The following is a 6,420-nucleotide window of genomic DNA, read 5'->3' on the forward strand; positions in this document are numbered from 1 at the left end:
CTGTTGTAATTTTTCACTCTTCTCTTTACAAGATTTCATTACATTTTCCATGTTTTAATCTAAACAGCCAATGCCAAAAAACAAAAGAAAAAGAAAAAAGAGAGAAAGGAAAAAAGAAAGTACAGCTGTGGTGTGTCATTAAGAAGATTCTTCCAGCTGTTTAACTATTATGTCTGGCCCCACAGCAGCCTCTAAAAGGCTAAGAAAATGTTCTGCTTTGACTTTCTGGGGCTGAGAGTTTACAGATCACTGATTTTTCTTACATTAATAAACCCTTGTTGCCACCTCTTGGACCGTAGGGCGGAAACAAAGGATAAAAATGTTTTAGTATAGTTATAAAAATCTCGAGTGCTGGAGTCAACAGGCCTGGGTTTAAATCAAGGGTCAGCTGCTGAATAGCTCAGGATGCTCAGCAAGTTATTTATCCCCTCTGAGTCTTAATTGGTAACATAAGGTTATTATCTAAGTTATTACAGAAGAATAAATGAATTGGTACTTACAAAAACAAAACTCGGAGAACCAGGCACAGTGGCATGGACCTGTGGTCCCCACTACTTGGGAAGCTGAGGCAGGAGGATTGCTGGAGCCCAAGGGGTTGAGGCCAGCCTGGGCAACATGTGCGGCCCCTCCCCCATCTCAAAAGAATAAAAGGAGAAAGAAAGAATGAGGGAGAGGGAGGAAGTGAGAGAGAGAAATACAAGTAAGGAGGGAAGGAAGGAAAGGAAGAAAGAAAGGAAAGGAAGAAGGGAGGGAAGGAGGAAGGGAGGGAAAGAGAGAGGGAGGAAAGGAGGGAGGGAAGAAAGAAAATAAGAACAAATTTAAAAAGAAGAGAAAATAGAAAAGAGAGGAAAAGAGAAGAGAAGAAAAGAAGCAGGAAAGTCCTTCCTGGCCGTTCACACTGAGGCTGTGATTTTCTTGCTGGTGTGAGGCCTCGCCTGCTGCCCTGTTTCTCTTTCTCTGCAGAGGTGCAGGCTTTACATTGTCTTCCCCAGCAGTTGGGGTGTCAAGCAGCATCACACAGCAGGCAGTGGTGTGGAGCCAGATGGCCCAGGTGTATTGCTTTCATGAAATTTACAGCACAGGGGTATTTACACCTGTCACAGCTGTCGCTCATTGCAGATGGATCAGACAGTTTCCCTGAGAGCAGAACATGACTCTGTCACAATCCAGCTCTGCAGAAAGCCTGGTGTTCTTCCTTGCCACCTTCTAGAGCTGCGAAGCTGCTTTCTACCTTTCCCAGTCAGTAGCCATACTGACCTTGGAGAGAACACTGATTGCACTCCATCCCTGGGGATGGAGGTGTGATGTGGGCAGGTTTACTTTTAGGAGATCACCAGGCATGTAAGGAATGACCCAGGGGACTGAAATCAAGGTGGCACAATCTGGGGAGAGTCCCAGATTGGAGTTAGGCACTGGAATTGGGGTTATGCCCCAGGTTAGCTATGGCTCCCTTCCCAAATGCCAAGTTCTTCCTGTGATTAGGAAAACCAATACAAATTTTGAATAAGAATAATTTCTATGGCTGGATGCAGGTGGCTCACACCACAATCTTAGCTACTAGAAGGCAGAGATCAGTTCAAAGCCAGCCTGGGCAAATAGTTTCTGAGGCCCTGTCTCGAAAATATCCAATACAAAACAGGTCTGGCAGAGTGACTCTAGTGATAAAGCACTGCCTAGCAAGTGAGAGGCCCTGAGTTCAAACCCTAGTACCATCCACACCCCCCAAAAAAGTAACCTCTATGGAAACCAACTGTCTCTATCTACTTCTGATTTTCCTGTTGGGGAGAGCTCACCCTAAGTTGCTGAATTACAATATTAGAGACAAGAAGAAAGAAGGTCTCAATGACATAGTGATGAACTGGTTTTATTTTCAATATCATCTCACTGAAGATGCAGTTCACTGGAGGCTTTGGTTGGCTCTGAGAGGGAATGGAGGGAAACCCAAATCAATAACTTTCTTCTTCTTCTTCTTTTTTTTTTTGTAGCTTAAAGCTATTTATTTTTCTTTTACTCAGTAGTCCAGAGGTAGAAAACCCTATCTGGTGAGGTCACCAGAGAGTAGTTTACATGCTCAGAAGAAAAAATTAGAACATTTCTTATTAGGTCAATAAAAGTGAATGGGATCCATGAAGCTCCTATTTGTTGGCACAGGGATAGCCTGGCCTCTCCTGCCCGCTTAGCCCCTGACGTTCCTATTGTCCATAGTGCTGGTATCAGATGGCACCTGGCTACAGTTTACAAATAGGATGGCTTCATGTTATTTAGGAGCCCGCCCTGAGGCTCTCCATGGAGGCTGTTACGACTTACCTCATGCTCTGACAGCATACCTGAGAGAGCACAGATTTCTTCTGGTCCCTGTTTTCATGTTTGCAGACACAATATACTGTAGAAGATCTCATAAAACACCCATTATTTAATCCAATAAAATGCTAGGTGAGCCCCAGGATAGTAGTAACTCATCTTCCTCTCATGACTACCTCTTCCTTCACTTTTGTCTCTCCATTGAATAATGTGAAGGATGCATTAGTACTTTCAGTACATTTGAATTATTTTATCCTTAGGTTTTCTATAAAGTAATATCACAATATACTGTTGTGGTCAGTGGAAACTAAGTTAAACATGGCCTCTAGTTGGTGATGATTGTTGGGCACCGATACTGATTCATAAGTCCCATGAAAAAGCATACAAATGGCATATTCCCATACTTCCAGAGATTAGTTTTATCAAAAACCTCAAAGTTAATATATCTCAAAATATTTTAATAGAGATAATTCTCAGAACTGACTTATTTATTATTGAGCTAGGTGGAGGTACATGGTGGCATTTACAAATGCTCTTACAATATATCTTAGTTACATTCATCATCCCCTTCATCATTCTCCTTTATAGATGTATTATAATCCAGATTGGTTCATTGCCTCTATTGTTCTTCTTCCTACCTTAGTCCCTTTATGATGGCTTCAACAGGCTTAAGAATTCTATATTCATCCTTGTATAGAGAGTACATCAACCATATTCACCTTCTTAACTTCCTTCTTTTATCCTTCCCTTCTCATATGTGAGCTCCCAACTTTTTTCTTAAGGGTATTTTTAAATGTCAGTTTTTTTTTTCTTTAAAAACTTGCACTGGATGACTATGGAGATGGGCTTATATGACTAACATTAATTCATAGTAGATAACCTCTGTTTTTCAGTAATCCACGAAATAACTTGAGAGTACTCCATGGTAGAGCTGTCCCTCCTACTTTCACAAATTTTCAGAACCAAGTGGAGTTTGATTAATTACTGTCATGATTTACCTTCTCGAGAGCTAATCACTGTTAGGGAGATTTTGCAGTCACTGGCAGCCAGCCCATTTCACGTAAGCTATTGCACGTCGAAGCCAAGAACACATAGCTGCCTCTCTCCTGGTGCTGGTCTCGCGTACCATGGTGGCTGTGAACTATTCTGCAACTTATTTTGACGAGCTCATTAATTTTGGTATGGTCCACGTGCTGCTTCACGTGGCTGTTGGCTGAGTGATATCTAGATTTATTTTTTCAGTTTTGGTAAACAACTTATTATTTTATCTCAAGGTTTTATCACAAGGTTAACATGCACATGCAGCTATGTATAGCCACTAATCCTTTTTATTGTTGACAGCCTTCCAGAAAAAAAAAATTTGATTTCATGACTATGGAACTGTTTGGAGTCTAACACATCTGCCTTCATTGAAGTCAGGGCTTCTCAGCACTGGCTCTACTGGTTTTCATTTGGGTGGCTGTTGAGTGGAGAGTTGTCCTGCTCTGTGCATTGGAGTGCATTTGGTGGCAGGCCTGGCCTCTACCCACCTGATGCCAGGAGCACTCTCTACCCCCAGTTTTAATGACAAAATATTTCAAAGCATTGCCAAATGACCCTGGGGAGATAAAAACAACCCTGATTGAAGACTGCTCATTTAAACAGTTTTCTTTTAAATAGTAACATGTAATAATAATCAATTTCTTAGAAGTTTGATTCTTAAATTATAGCAACACAGACTTTGTAGTGCTTAGAGAAGTGTTTTAAAAACATGCACAACTTATTCATCAGCGCCCTCATAAAAGAAAGGTTTTACTTTTGGATATCCATCCAGATTTTGTTACTGAAACTTACCAGCTTACTGCTCCAAAACCTGGACCTTGCATGATCACCCGCCAAAACCACTGAGACTTATTGTCAAATAACTGGGCTTTTCCCTTCTTTCATGGTTGTTTTGAGTTTTGTTTTTCTCAATTTTAAGTAGTTTTTATTACTGTTGTCAAAGTCAATTTAATAGCCTTTCCATCCCTTTAGCCACACATCCCTAAAGACAGTTTAATTCATTAGCATCTTTAACATAAGCACTGATAAACCCTGGAAGACTTTGAGGCTCAAGCCGGGTGCAGTGGCTCATACCTATAATCCCAGCTACTCAGAAGGTGGAAACTGGGAGGGTCATGGCCAGCCTGGGCAAAAAGCTAGCAAGACTTCATCTCAATCAGTAAGCCAGATGTAGAGGTTTACACCTGTGGTCCTAGCTGTATGGAGGCATAGGTAGGAGGATTGCAGTCCGAGGCTGCCTCTGGGCAAAAATGTGTGGCCTTGAAAAATAACTAAAAGCAAAAAGGGTGTGAGTATAGATCAAGTGGTGGAGTATCTACCTAGCAAGTGTGAGGCCCTGCGTTCCACCAAAAAAAAAAAAAAAGTCCGAGGCTCTGTATGGTGAGCACCACCCGGGAGCATGAGAGACTGTGGGAAATTCTACAGAGGACACACTGAGAGATCTTTCTAGATCTGTCTTGTACTTTGAAGAGCTGCACCTTTGGGTCAGTAAATGTGACTGGCCAGAGCTGCCTGATGGCTCTGAATTTTAGGAGATTCTCCTTATGACAAATCTCCAACAAGCCTCTCCTGCTGGAGTATATACTAATAGTCCCCAAAGTATTTCTATCTTACTAGATCTGTCAGCTCCAGGCCATCTGATTCCTTTAGACTTTACTTTTTAAATTTTCTCTTCACCTTTTGGCAGACATTGCCTCTGCTAGGACTGCATTCTACTTCTTTTGGTGTCGCAAACTCCTACTCATATGTGAAAGCATCACTCGTTTCCCACCTTTTCTGTGGAACAAGTCCAAACACCACTTCCTTCTGACTGCTTCAAACCTTTGAGCTTTTTCCACATTCCATTTGTTCTTTTGTGTTTCTTTCTAAAATTCTTTCGTTCAGTAGGATGGACACTCCTAGGAGACCGCCCTTTGTCTTTAGCAAATTGGGTAGGGCCAACACTTTGTAGAAGTTCCCAGTGTGGAATTGTCCCCACTGCAACAGGCAGTGCAGAGCAGGGGCCTCATGTTGACTTATTTCTTTGCTCCTGAAGGAAAATCTCCACGTCAAGCTGTTGAACTATGGTTACAACAGCTAGTTTCTTACTGTTTGATTAAAACAGAGTGACCTTCCCCTTCCCTTCCTTTCTATAGCTATTTGTCTGTAGAAGAAGTGCCACAGAGGTGGAAGGTTCCAAAGTGACAGTAAGCATCGTGGGCAGGACTTGGTCTGAGCCATACAATCACTTTCTGTTAGCGGGAGCGATGGAGAGAGACTTTGATATTCCTCACTGGTCAGCACAATGAAGACAGGGAGCAGACAGAAGCTGGCGTCCATTGATTATTTGATTCTTCTTATAATTTATCAGGGACAAACTATCTTGTTTTTGAAGATAACCAGAGAGAACAGATTTGGAAAAAAACTTAGGCAAAAAAAAAAAAAAACAACTTAGAAATAAAAACTGCGCAATAGCTCACTTTGGCAGAGAAATATTTAAAATTCAGGAGAAAAATGTGGCTGTCTCTGTTTATGGAGTGAGGAGTCACAGCCCCTACCAAGAGTCAACAGGAGACTGCGTGACAAATACCGAAAGGCACACAGTTTCGTCTCAGAGGTTTTAACTTTCCGGTTTCCTTGAGGTTTCAATTGCTCTGTAGCCTCGGCTGCCTGGTTATAGGAGGGAGGAGAGTTTGGGGGCACTGGAGAGATGGGTAAAAACTGGCAACTAAGCAGCCTGCAGGCATCAGGTGTCTCCTTTTTTCTTTCATCCCCACAGAGAGTACTGGAAAAGGAATGGTTTGACAGGGAAACTTAGGCCAGGTCTGACCTGCTTTTCCCAGCTCTTTCAAATAGCTCTGCCCTCGCTTGGGCCTCACCCTAAGGACAGTCTTAGACCTAATTTGCTGGAAGTTTCTGGGTCAGGAGTGCAGCTGTCACACCACAAACGAACGAGTGTTGTCTTAATACTCCAACCTGAAGCACAAAATGCTATTATTTCCTCAATGTACATGCATTTCAGCCAGCACCATGTTGAAGATTAAGGATCACTCTTGAATTTCAGGGGTTGGTTAAGCATTTGGAATTTAGGGGTGCTTT

The sequence above is a fragment of the Castor canadensis genome, chromosome 15 (genome assembly GCF_047511655.1).
Source record: "Castor canadensis chromosome 15, mCasCan1.hap1v2, whole genome shotgun sequence".
Taxonomy (NCBI): domain Eukaryota; kingdom Metazoa; phylum Chordata; class Mammalia; order Rodentia; family Castoridae; genus Castor; species Castor canadensis.